Source organism: Lampetra fluviatilis, chromosome 54 (assembly GCF_964198595.1).
Source record: "Lampetra fluviatilis chromosome 54, kcLamFluv1.1, whole genome shotgun sequence".
NCBI classification, from domain to species: domain Eukaryota; kingdom Metazoa; phylum Chordata; class Hyperoartia; order Petromyzontiformes; family Petromyzontidae; genus Lampetra; species Lampetra fluviatilis.
Window position 1 is genome coordinate 4,942,758 of NC_136328.1, and position 13,047 is coordinate 4,955,804.

Genomic DNA, 13,047 nt, shown 5'->3' on the forward strand with positions numbered 1-13,047 from the left:
GGGGGGGGCGGGGCAGGAGGGTTGTGGGCGGGAAACTGAGCGACGGGTTGGTGGAGGAGGGAGGGAGGGGAGGGGAGGGGGGTGGAGGGAGACTGAATCCGGTCCTGAGTGTGTATCACTTTTTAAATGTATTATTATTACTGCCATTGCTGGTGGATAATTTTTTTAAAGATGATATTTGCAATAAATATAAAGGGGAGCCCCTTTGGAGGGGGTTTCTCTCGCCTGGTGGAGAGGAAGTTTCGGCAGCGGAATTAATGAGTTTGTTAATTAATCGACGACCGAGTTGCCTTGGAAGCCGAGCAGGTTTGAGCCTGGCTCATGCGTGCCGAGGCGAGCGGCGTTTAAAGCGGTTTGCCGTCGGCCTGCGGGGCTGGGAGGTGGACAGAAGAGGGGCACTGCAGCAACAGCTTATCCACGAAGCAAGCGGGCACGAGGAGGCCCCTGACCCAGCAGTGGATTGGCACTGGCTGTACGTAGTTCCTGGCTTTGGCTGCGTTTGGCCGAACCACGGCGTATGACCGCAGCCGGACCTATAGCACCTGGCACACACAGCGGTCTCGAATCCGATCACTATCCATAACTCAACCCTGCTTCAGCTTCTTTTTCATTTCATTTCATTCGTTTCATTTATTTGGAATAACCCTGTGAGCCATTCGGCTCTTGAATCGGGTGCAACCGCAACAAACAAAAAACTAAAACATGAACAAGAAAACATCTTAAAGTGACTATGTGACTATGCAAACAGTCGTGGTAACGATAACACGACAATGAAATGATTTACAACTCTGTCAATCCGCTCCTCGGTAAAGGCGTCGCCGTAACCCATTCGCTCGTGGGGGGATGTTTGACCATACTTCACCGCACAGGCCGGTGACGGCAGCGCCTGGGACCGCTTCAGATAATTCAACCGCTGATGGCCAGGGGTGGGTGGCTGAGCGGTAGAGCGAGCGGGCTTATGATGGGAAGCTTGCAAGTTCTGGTTGTGGGTCGACTCGGCCCATCAATGCTTTCGAGTCGATAACATGAGTACTAATTTGTAAGGTGGTCAGCGTTGGTTGTCCCATGGATATACTTTCCCCCGCCGCAGGAATGTGACATTTCCACCGCTTGCTTCACGTCACGCCAGCACGGAATCAATCGCTTGGACCTGACGGACGTGTTCCCCGTATCCAGGTCATCGAACTCGGGTCTCCGTGTTGATGGCAACGCCGTTGGCAATGCGCGGCCAATTCTCGCTGCCGCCGCCTTCCCGTTCGTCTGCGGTTCCTTCCTCGCTGCTCCGAGTCGTCGTCTCTCCGTGAGAGCGAGCGACTGCTGCGTGGCGATGCCCGCGTTACGCAGTCGGCGGTCCAGGCTTCCCTCGCTCCTGTGCGGCGGCGGCAGCAGCAGCAGATGCGATCTCCGAAATGGGCACGCAGAGCGAAACCGCACGTGGCGAGAGAGACGGCTGCCTGGCCCGGCGTAAGCGCGTACGGCACGCACGCACGGCCGCGGTACGCAAACGCTGTCCCGCGTGTGACCGCGTAGCCGCGGTGCGAGTGGATTCGAAGCGCGCGACGTCCTGGGTAGAAATAGTTTATCCGCATATACGGCGCGAGGTCCAACAAACCGGCCCCGCATCGAGCGAGGGAAACCTGTTGCGTTATTGTTCAGTGGCAAGGGTGGATACGTGGCAAAGACGTATTTTTTCTCTTTTTGGTTCTTTTGGTAAAGTCACGTAGAAGGGAAATAATAAAATAATAAAATATAACATAATAAAATACAATTCTCACGACGTTTCGGCCACAACGCAAGCAGCCGTCCTCAGGTGAAGAACAGGGCTATCGGAAAGACAGCGTCTGAATGAACACCACCAAGCTTGGCTGCGTATATGGTGTTCATTCAGACGCTGTCTTTCCGACAGCGCTGTTCTTCACCTGAGGACGGCTGCTTGCGTTGTGGCCGAAACGTCGTGAGAATTGTATTTTATTATGTTTAATTATTTTATTATTTCCCTTCTACGTGACTTTACCGAAAGAACCAAGAAGATGAATCCCTGCAGTCACGAAAGCTTTAAATCGAAACGTATTTTTTTGTTTATCTACGCACAACAGGGGAGGTGCGGCGACATGGATTAGGTTATCTTACGATTATTATCTCTTTTTTTATCGCTTAAAACCGCTTTCCTTTCTGACAAGTTGGCGGTCACACGGGGGCGCCTGAGTCACGAAACCCCCTGGCGAGTGAGGAGCGGCTGACGATTGAACTCGCTTGCGTGTGCGTAAAGATGGTTTATTTATTTTTCTTTCGCAAGCACGGCCTAACCCGCCATCCGGATAATCTGCCCACGGATCTAGAGTTTAGTGCATTTGCTGAATGAGATAATTGTCATTAGGCGTGGAGCGGGGGGGGCTGGGTCATTACGGGTTTATTATAATTTTATTCCGCTTATTTTCCCGAGAAAGCCTCACGAAGTCTCGACATCCGGCAGTTCACCAACGTTGATTCATGCTGATGAGACACTTGTAAGGTGAAACTGGTCCAGAGTTTGCAATCGTGCACTCCCAGGACGGCCGTGTGGTCGACGGGTCGTTAAAAAAACACAACACAATTTTTCTTTCTTTCAACGGACAGATGTACGAAGGAAATATATTGTCCGCTTAATTTATTTTGACGTCTCAAAAAAGGTTGTTCCGCTAAAAACAAAAAATGTACATTTCAATCGATGAAATTAGCGAGTATCTACTTTTTTTGTCGTTGCTGGCACACGACCGACGGGCAGCGCTCGACGTCACACGGGGGATCTGCATGACCCGTTCACTGCGCGGTCAACGCGCGCCTTCCCGCGTAAGCGGACGGCGCAATGTTGATGTACGGTTCACGACGCCCCGTACTATTTGGCAGGGGCGGCCTGCCGGATCCGAACCGCGAGTCTCTTCAGCAGGCGGCGAAACCGTGTGGTCATTGTCAGTGGGAGACAATAAGCGTTGTCTGGTGGGGGGCGGCCGTTGGTCATCAAGAGATATATAACTTGTGGTGGGGGTGTATAACATTCGCCCCCTACCCACCGACATTCACGATTCGTTGAACTGTTGTGAATCAGGCTCCGCGACATCCATTAAACTTTTTTTTTTACATTTGGTGTGAATGTAGAGGCCCTCTAGCGGTTGGCTGGGTCACGTGAATCGATTACCTACGGTGTTTACAGACCGGGGTGGTCTGGTGGAGCGGTGGCAGAGTGGTTAGTGCGCTGTGGTTAGTGCGCTGTGGTTAGTGCGCTGTGGTTAGTGCGCTGTGGTTAGTGCGCTGAGGTTAGTGCGCTGTGGTTAGTGCGCTGTGGTTAGTGCGCTGTGGTTAGTGCGCTGTGGTTAGTGCGCTGTGATTAGTGCGCTGAGGTTAGTGCGCTGTGGTTAGTGCGCTGAGGTTAGTGCGCTGTGGTTAGTGCGCTGTGGTTAGTGCGCTGTGATTAGTGCGCTGTGGTTAGTGCGCTGTGGTTAGTGCGCTGTGATTAGTGCGCTGTGGTTAGTGCTCTGAGGTTAGTGCGCTGAGGTTAGTGCGCTGTGGTTAGTGCGCTGTGATTAGTGCGCTGTGGTTAGTGCGCTGTGATTAGTGCGCTGTGATTAGTGCGCTGTGGTTAGTGCGCTGTGGTTAGTGCGCTGAGGTTAGTGCGCTGTGGTTAGTGCGCTGAGGTTAGTGCGCTGAGGTTAGTGCGCTGTGGTTAGTGCGTTGTGGTTAGTGCGCTGTGGTTAGTGCGCTGTGGTTAGTGCGCTGAGGTTAGTGCGCTGTGGTTAGTGCGCTGTGGTTAGTGCGCTGTGGTTAGTGCGCGGAGGTTAGTGCGTTGTGGTTAGTGCGCGGAGGTTAGTGCGCTGTGATTAGTGCGCTGTGGTTAGTGCGCTGTGGTTAGTGCGCTGTGGTTAGTGCGCTGTGGTTAGTGCTCTGAGGTTAGTGCGCTGAGGTTAGTGCGCTGTGGTTAGTGCGCTGTGGTTAGTGCTCTGAGGTTAGTGCGCTGTGGTTAGTGCGCTGTGGTTAGTGCTCTGAGGTTAGTGCGCTGTGGTTAGTGCGCTGTGGTTAGTGCTCTGAGGTTAGTGCGCTGAGGTTAGTGCGCTGTGGTTAGTGCGCTGTGGTTAGTGCGCTGAGGTTAGTGCGCTGTGGTTAGTGCGCTGAGGTTAGTGCGCTGTGGTTAGTGCGCTGTGATTAGTGCGCTGTGGTTAGTGCGCTGTGGTTAGTGCGCTGAGGTTAGTGCGCTGTGATTAGTGCGCTGTGGTTAGTGCTCTGAGGTTAGTGCGCTGTGATTAGTGCGCTGTGGTTAGTGCTCTGAGGTTAGTGCGCTGAGGTTAGTGCGCTGTGATTAGTGCGCTGAGGTTAGTGCGCTGTGATTAGTGCGCTGTGATTAGTGCGCTGTGGTTAGTGCGCTGTGGTTAGTGCGCTGTGATTAGTGCGCTGTGATTAGTGCGCTGTGGTTAGTGCGCTGTGATTAGTGCGCTGAGGTTAGTGCGCTGTGGTTAGTGCGCTGTGGTTAGTGCGCTGTGATTAGTGCGCTGTGATTAGTGCGCTGAGGTTAGTGCGCTGTGGTTAGTGCGCTGTGATTAGTGCGCTGTGATTAGTGCGCTGAGGTTAGTGCGCTGTGATTAGTGCGCTGTGGTTAGTGCGCTGTGATTAGTGCGCTGTGATTAGTGCGCTGTGATTAGTGCGCTGTGATTAGTGCGCTGAGGTTAGTGCGCTGTGGTTAGTGCGCTGTGATTAGTGCGCTGAGGTTAGTGCGCTGTGATTAGTGCGCTGTGGTTAGTGCGCTGTGGTTAGTGCGCTGTGATTAGTGCGCTGTGGTTAGTGCGCTGTGATTAGTGCGCTGAGGTTAGTGCGCTGTGGTTAGTGCGCTGTGATTAGTGCGCTGTGGTTAGTGCGCTGTGGTTAGTGCGCTGTGGTTAGTGCGCTGTGATTAGTGCGCTGAGGTTAGTGCGCTGTGGTTAGTGCGCTGTGGTTAGTGCGCTGTGATTAGTGCGCTGTGGTTAGTGCGCTGTGGTTAGTGCGCTGTGGTTAGTGCGCTGTGATTAGTGCGCTGTGGTTAGTGCGCTGTGGTTAGTGCGCTGAGGTTAGTGCGCTGTGGTTAGTGCGCTGTGGTTAGTGCGCTGTGGTTAGTGCGTTGTGGTTAGTGCGCTGTGGTTAGTGCGCTGTGGTTAGTGCGCTGTGGTTAGTGCGCTGTGATTAGTGCGCTGTGGTTAGTGCGCTGAGGTTAGTGCGCTGTGATTAGTGCGCTGAGGTTAGTGCGCTGTGGTTAGTGCGCTGTGATTAGTGCGCTGTGGTTAGTGCGCTGTGATTAGTGCGCTGTGATTAGTGCGCTGTGATTAGTGCGCTGTGATTAGTGCGCTGTGGTTAGTGCGCTGTGATTAGTGCGCTGTGATTAGTGCGCTGTGGTTAGTGCGCTGTGATTAGTGCGCTGTGGTTAGTGCGCTGTGATTAGTGCGCTGTGGTTAGTGCGCTGTGGTTAGTGCGCTGTGATTAGTGCGCTGTGATTAGTGCGCTGTGGTTAGTGCGCTGTGATTAGTGCGCTGTGGTTAGTGCGCTGTGATTAGTGCGCTGTGATTAGTGCGCTGTGGTTAGTGCGCTGTGATTAGTGCGCTGTGATTAGTGCGCTGTGGTTAGTGCGCTGTGATTAGTGCGCTGTGGTTAGTGCGCTGTGGTTAGTGCGCTGTGATTAGTGCGCTGTGGTTAGTGCGCTGTGGTTAGTGCGCTGTGATTAGTGCGCTGTGGTTAGTGCGCTGTGGTTAGTGCGCTGTGGTTAGTGCGCTGTGATTAGTGCGCTGTGGTTAGTGCGCTGAGGTTAGTGCGCTGTGATTAGTGCGCTGAGGTTAGTGCGCTGTGGTTAGTGCGCTGTGGTTAGTGCGCTGTGGTTAGTGCGCTGTGGTTAGTGCGCTGTGATTAGTGCGCTGTGGTTAGTGCGCTGTGATTAGTGCGCTGTGGTTAGTGCGCTGTGATTAGTGCGCTGTGATTAGTGCGCTGTGGTTAGTGCGCTGTGATTAGTGCGCTGTGATTAGTGCGCTGTGGTTAGTGCGCTGTGGTTAGTGCGCTGTGGTTAGTGCGCTGTGGTTAGTGCGCTGTGATTAGTGCGCTGTGGTTAGTGCGCTGTGGTTAGTGCGCTGTGGTTAGTGCGCTGTGATTAGTGCGCTGTGATTAGTGCGCTGTGATTAGTGCGCTGTGGTTAGTGCGCTGTGATTAGTGCGCTGAGGTTAGTGCGCTGTGGTTAGTGCGCTGTGATTAGTGCGCTGTGATTAGTGCGCTGTGATTAGTGCGCTGTGATTAGTGCGCTGTGGTTAGTGCGCTGTGGTTAGTGCGCTGTGATTAGTGCGCTGTGGTTAGTGCGCTGTGGTTAGTGCGCTGTGATTAGTGCGCTGTGGTTAGTGCGCTGTGGTTAGTGCGCTGTGGTTAGTGCGCTGTGGTTAGTGCGCTGTGGTTAGTGCGCTGTGATTAGTGCGCTGTGATTAGTGCGCTGTGATTAGTGCGCTGTGATTAGTGCGCTGTGGTTAGTGCGCTGTGGTTAGTGCGCTGTGGTTAGTGCGCTGTGATTAGTGCGCTGTGGTTAGTGCGCTGTGATTAGTGCGCTGTGATTAGTGCGCTGTGATTAGTGCGCTGTGATTAGTGCGCTGTGATTAGTGCGCTGTGATTAGTGCGCTGTGATTAGTGCGCTGTGGTTAGTGCGCTGTGATTAGTGCGCTGTGGTTAGTGCGCTGTGATTAGTGCGCTGTGGTTAGTGCGCTGTGGTTAGTGCGCTGTGATTAGTGCGCTGTGATTAGTGCGCTGTGATTAGTGCGCTGTGGTTAGTGCGCTGTGGTTAGTGCGCTGTGGTTAGTGCGCTGTGATTAGTGCGCTGTGGTTAGTGCGCTGTGATTAGTGCGCTGTGATTAGTGCGCTGTGATTAGTGCGCTGTGATTAGTGCGCTGTGATTAGTGCGCTGTGATTAGTGCGCTGTGATTAGTGCGCTGTGGTTAGTGCGCTGTGATTAGTGCGCTGTGGTTAGTGCGCTGTGATTAGTGCGCTGTGATTAGTGCGCTGTGATTAGTGCGCTGTGATTAGTGCGCTGTGGTTAGTGCGCTGTGATTAGTGCGCTGTGGTTAGTGCGCTGTGGTTAGTGCGCTGTGATTAGTGCGCTGTGATTAGTGCGCTGTGATTAGTGCGCTGTGATTAGTGCGCTGTGGTTAGTGCGCTGTGGTTAGTGCGCTGAGGTTAGTGCGCTGTGGTTAGTGCGCTGTGATTAGTGCGCTGTGGTTAGTGCGCTGTGATTAGTGCGCTGTGATTAGTGCGCTGTGGTTAGTGCGCTGTGATTAGTGCGCTGTGGTTAGTGCGCTGTGGTTAGTGCGCTGAGGTTAGTGCGCTGTGGTTAGTGCGCTGTGATTAGTGCGCTGTGGTTAGTGCGCTGTGATTAGTGCGCTGTGATTAGTGCGCTGTGATTAGTGCGCTGTGGTTAGTGCGCTGTGATTAGTGCGCTGTGGTTAGTGCGCTGTGATTAGTGCGCTGTGGTTAGTGCGCTGTGATTAGTGCGCTGTGGTTAGTGCGCTGTGGTTAGTGCGCTGTGGTTAGTGCGCTGTGATTAGTGCGCTGTGGTTAGTGCGCTGTGGTTAGTGCGCTGTGATTAGTGCGCTGTGGTTAGTGCGCTGTGGTTAGTGCGCTGTGATTAGTGCGCTGTGATTAGTGCGCTGTGATTAGTGCGCTGTGGTTAGTGCGCTGTGATTAGTGCGCTGTGGTTAGTGCGCTGTGATTAGTGCGCTGTGGTTAGTGCGCTGTGATTAGTGCGCTGTGGTTAGTGCGCTGTGATTAGTGCGCTGTGATTAGTGCGCTGTGATTAGTGCTCTGTGATTAGTGCGCTGTGGTTAGTGCGCTGTGGTTAGTGCGGCTGTGATTAGTGCGCTGTGGTTAGTGCGCTGTGGTTAGTGCGCTGTGATTAGTGCGCTGTGGTTAGTGCGCTGTGGTTAGTGCGCTGTGATTAGTGCGCTGTGATTAGTGCGCTGTGATTAGTGCGCTGTGGTTAGTGCGCTGTGATTAGTGCGCTGTGGTTAGTGCGCTGTGATTAGTGCGCTGTGGTTAGTGCGCTGTGATTAGTGCGCTGTGATTAGTGCGCTGTGGTTAGTGCGCTGTGATTAGTGCGCTGTGGTTAGTGCGCTGTGATTAGTGCGCTGTGGTTAGTGCGCTGTGGTTAGTGCGCTGTGGTTAGTGCGCTGTGGTTAGTGCGCTGTGATTAGTGCGCTGTGGTTAGTGCGCTGTGATTAGTGCGCTGTGGTTAGTGCGCTGTGGTTAGTGCGCTGTGGTTAGTGCGCTGTGGTTAGTGCGCTGTGATTAGTGCGCTGTGGTTAGTGAGGTTAGTGCGCTGTGGTTAGTGCGCTGTGATTAGTGCGCTGTGGTTAGTGCGCTGTGATTAGTGCGCTGTGGTTAGTGCGCTGTGGTTAGTGCGCTGTGGTTAGTGCGCTGTGGTTAGTGCGCTGTGATTAGTGCGCTGTGATTAGTGCGCTGTGGTTAGTGCGCTGTGGTTAGTGCGCTGTGATTAGTGCGCTGTGATTAGTGCGCTGTGGTTAGTGCGCTGTGGTTAGTGCGCTGTGGTTTAGTGCGCTGTGATTAGTGCGCTGTGATTAGTGCGCTGTGGTTAGTGCGCTGTGGTTAGTGCGCTGTGATTAGTGCGCTGTGGTTAGTGCGCTGTGATTAGTGCGCTGTGATTAGTGCGCTGTGATTAGTGCGCTGTGGTTAGTGCGCTGTGGTTAGTGCGCTGTGATTAGTGCGCTGTGATTAGTGCGCTGTGGTTAGTGCGCTGTGATTAGTGCGCTGTGGTTAGTGCGCTGTGGTTAGTGCGCTGTGATTAGTGCGCTGTGATTAGTGCGCTGTGATTAGTGCGCTGTGATTAGTGCGCTGTGGTTAGTGCGCTGTGATTAGTGCGCTGTGGTTAGTGCGCTGTGATTAGTGCGCTGTGGTTAGTGCGCTGTGATTAGTGCGCTGTGGTTAGTGCGCTGTGATTAGTGCGCTGTGGTTAGTGCGCTGTGATTAGTGCGCTGTGGTTAGTGCGCTGTGATTAGTGCGCTGTGGTTAGTGCGCTGTGATTAGTGCGCTGTGATTAGTGCGCTGTGGTTAGTGCGCTGTGGTTAGTGCGCTGTGATTAGTGCGCTGTGATTAGTGCGCTGTGATTAGTGCGCTGTGATTAGTGCGCTGTGGTTAGTGCGCTGTGATTAGTGCGCTGTGATTAGTGCGCTGTGGTTAGTGCGCTGTGATTAGTGCGCTGTGGTTAGTGCGCTGTGGTTAGTGCGCTGTGATTAGTGCGCTGTGATTAGTGCGCTGTGGTTAGTGCGCTGTGGTTAGTGCGCTGTGATTAGTGCGCTGTTGCGCTGTGATTAGTGCGCTGTGATTAGTGCGCTGTGGTTAGTGCGCTGTGATTAGTGCGCTGTGGTTAGTGCGCTGTGGTTAGTGCGCTGTGATTAGTGCGCTGTGGTTAGTGCGCTGTGGTTAGTGCGCTGTGGTTAGTGCGCTGTGGTTAGTGCGCTGTGATTAGTGCGCTGTGGTTAGTGCGCTGTGATTAGTGCGCTGTGATTAGTGCGCTGTGATTAGTGCGCTGTGGATTAGTGCGCTGTGGATTAGTGCGCTGTGATTAGTGCGCTGTGATTAGTGCGCTGTGGTTAGTGCGCTGTGGTTAGTGCGCTGTGATTAGTGCGCTGTGATTAGTGCGCTGTGATTAGTGCGCTGTGATTAGTGCGCTGTGGTTAGTGCGCTGTGGTTAGTGCGCTGTGATTAGTGCGCTGTGATTAGTGCGCTGTGATTAGTGCGCTGTGATTAGTGCGCTGTGGTTAGTGCGCTGTGATTAGTGCGCTGTGATTAGTGCGCTGTGGTTAGTGCGCTGTGATTAGTGCGCTGTGGTTAGTGCGCTGTGATTAGTGCGCTGTGATTAGTGCGCTGTGATTAGTGCGCTGTGGTTAGTGCGCTGTGGTTAGTGCGCTGTGATTAGTGCGCTGTGGTTAGTGCGCTGTGATTAGTGCGCTGTGGTTAGTGCGCTGTGATTAGTGCGCTGTGATTAGTGCGCTGTGATTAGTGCGCTGTGATTAGTGCGCTGTGATTAGTGCGCTGTGGTTAGTGCGCTGTGATTAGTGCGCTGTGATTAGTGCGCTGTGGTTAGTGCGCTGTGATTAGTGCGCTGTGATTAGTGCGCTGTGGTTAGTGCGCTGTGGTTAGTGCGCTGTGGTTAGTGCGCTGTGATTAGTGCGCTGTGGTTAGTGCGCTGTGATTAGTGCGCTGTGATTAGTGCGCTGTGGTTAGTGCGCTGTGGTTAGTGCGCTGTGGTTAGTGCGCTGTGGTTAGTGCGCTGTGATTAGTGCGCTGTGGTTAGTGCGCTGTGGTTAGTGCGCTGTGGTTAGTGCGCTGTGGTTAGTGCGCTGTGGTTAGTGCGCTGTGGTTAGTGCGCTGTGGTTAGTGCGCTGTGGTTAGTGCGCTGTGGTTAGTGCGCTGTGGTTAGTGCGCTGTGATTAGTGCGCTGTGGTTAGTGCGCTGTGGTTAGTGCGCTGTGGTTAGTGCGCTGTGATTAGTGCGCTGTGGTTAGTGCGCTGTGGTTAGTGCGCTGTGGTTAGTGCGCTGTGGTTTAGTGCGCTGTGGTTAGTGCGCTGTGGTTAGTGCGCTGTGATTAGTGCGCTGTGGTTAGTGCGCTGTGGTTAGTGCGCTGTGGTTAGTGCGCTGTGATTAGTGCGCTGTGGTTAGTGCGCTGTGGTTAGTGCGCTGTGGTTAGTGCGCTGTGATTAGTGCGCTGTGGTTAGTGCGCTGTGGTTAGTGCGCTGTGGTTAGTGCGCTGTGATTAGTGCGCTGTGGTTAGTGCGCTGTGGTTAGTGCGCTGTGATTAGTGCGCTGTGGTTAGTGCGCTGTGATTAGTGCGCTGTGGTTAGTGCGCTGTGGTTAGTGCGCTGTGGTTAGTGCGCTGTGTTAGTGCGCTGTGGTTAGTGCGCTGTGATTAGTGCGCTGTGGTTAGTGCGCTGTGGTTAGTGCGCTGTGATTAGTGCGCTGTGGTTAGTGCGCTGTGATTAGTGCGCTGTGGTTAGTGCGCTGTGGTTAGTGCGCTGTGGTTAGTGCGCTGTGATTAGTGCGCTGTGGTTAGTGCGCTGTGATTAGTGCGCTGTGGTTAGTGCGCTGTGGTTAGTGCGCTGTGATTAGTGCGCTGTGGTTAGTGCGCTGTGATTAGTGCGCTGTGGTTAGTGCGCTGTGATTAGTGCGCTGTGGTTAGTGCGCTGTGATTAGTGCGCTGTGGTTAGTGCGCTGTGGTTAGTGCGCTGTGATTAGTGCGCTGTGGTTAGTGCGCTGTGATTAGTGCGCTGTGGTTAGTGCGCTGTGATTAGTGCGCTGTGATTAGTGCGCTGTGGTTAGTGCGCTGTGATTAGTGCGCTGTGATTAGTGCGCTGTGGTTAGTGCGCTGTGATTAGTGCGCTGTGATTAGTGCGCTGTGGTTAGTGCGCTGTGGTTAGTGCGCTGTGGTTAGTGCGCTGTGATTAGTGCGCTGTGGATTAGTGCGCTGTGGTTAGTGCGCTGTGGTTAGTGCGCTGTGATTAGTGCGCTGTGGTTAGTGCGCTGTGGTTAGTGCGCTGTGATTAGTGCGCTGTGGTTAGTGCGCTGTGATTAGTGCGCTGTGGTTAGTGCGCTGTGGTTAGTGCGCTGTGGTTAGTGCGCTGTGATTAGTGCGCTGTGGTTAGTGCGCTGTGATTAGTGCGCTGTGGTTAGTGCGCTGTGATTAGTGCGCTGTGATTAGTGCGCTGTGGTTAGTGCGCTGTGATTAGTGCGCTGTGATTAGTGCGCTGTGATTAGTGCGCTGTGGTTAGTGCGCTGTGATTAGTGCGCTGTGATTAGTGCGCTGTGGTTAGTGCGCTGTGATTAGTGCGCTGTGGTTAGTGCGCTGTGGTTAGTGCGCTGTGATTAGTGCGCTGTGGTTAGTGCGCTGTGATTAGTGCGCTGTGGTTAGTGCGCTGTGGTTAGTGCGCTGTGATTAGTGCGCTGTGGTTAGTGCGCTGTGATTAGTGCGCTGTGGTTAGTGCGCTGTGATTAGTGCGCTGTGGTTAGTGCGCTGTGGTTAGTGCGCTGTGGTTAGTGCGCTGTGATTAGTGCGCTGTGGTTAGTGCGCTGTGATTAGTGCGCTGTGGTTAGTGCGCTGTGATTAGTGCGCTGTGGTTAGTGCGCTGTGATTAGTGCGCTGTGATTAGTGCGCTGTGGTTAGTGCGCTGTGGTTAGTGCGCTGTGATTAGTGCGCTGTGGTTAGTGCGCTGTGATTAGTGCGCTGTGGTTAGTGCGCTGTGGATTAGTGCGCTGTGATTAGTGCGCTGTGGTTAGTGCGCTGTGGATTAGTGCGCTGTGATTAGTGCGCTGTGGTTAGTGCGCTGTGGTTAGTGCGCTGTGGTTAGTGCGCTGTGGTTAGTGCGCTGTGATTAGTGCGCTGTGATTAGTGCGCTGTGGTTAGTGCGCTGTGGTTAGTGCGCTGTGATTAGTGCGCTGTGGTTAGTGCGCTGTGGATTAGTGCGCTGTGGTTAGTGCGCTGTGATTAGTGCGCTGTGGTTAGTGCGCTGTGTTAGTGCGCTGTGGTTAGTGCGCTGTGATTAGTGCGCTGTGGTTAGTGCGCTGTGATTAGTGCGCTGTGGTTAGTGCGCTGTGATTAGTGCGCTGTGGTTAGTGCGCTGTGATTAGTGCGCTGTGGTTAGTGCGCTGTGATTAGTGCGCTGTGGTTAGTGCGCTGTGGTTAGTGCGCTGTGGTTAGTTGCGCTGTGATTAGTGCGCTGTGATTAGTGCGCTGTGGTTAGTGCGCTGTGATTAGTGCGCTGTGGTTAGTGCGCTGTGATTAGTGCGCTGTGATTAGTGCGCTGTGGTTAGTGCGCTGTGGTTAGTGCGCTGTGGTTAGTGCGCTGTGATTAGTGCGCTGTGATTAGTGCGCTGTGGTTAGTGCGCTGTGATTAGTGCGCATGTGGTTAGTGCGCTGTGATTAGTGCGCTGAGGTTAGTGCGCTGTGATTAGTGCGCTGTGATTAGTGCGCTGTGGTTAGTGCGCTGTGGTTAGTGCGCTGTGGTTAGTGCGCTG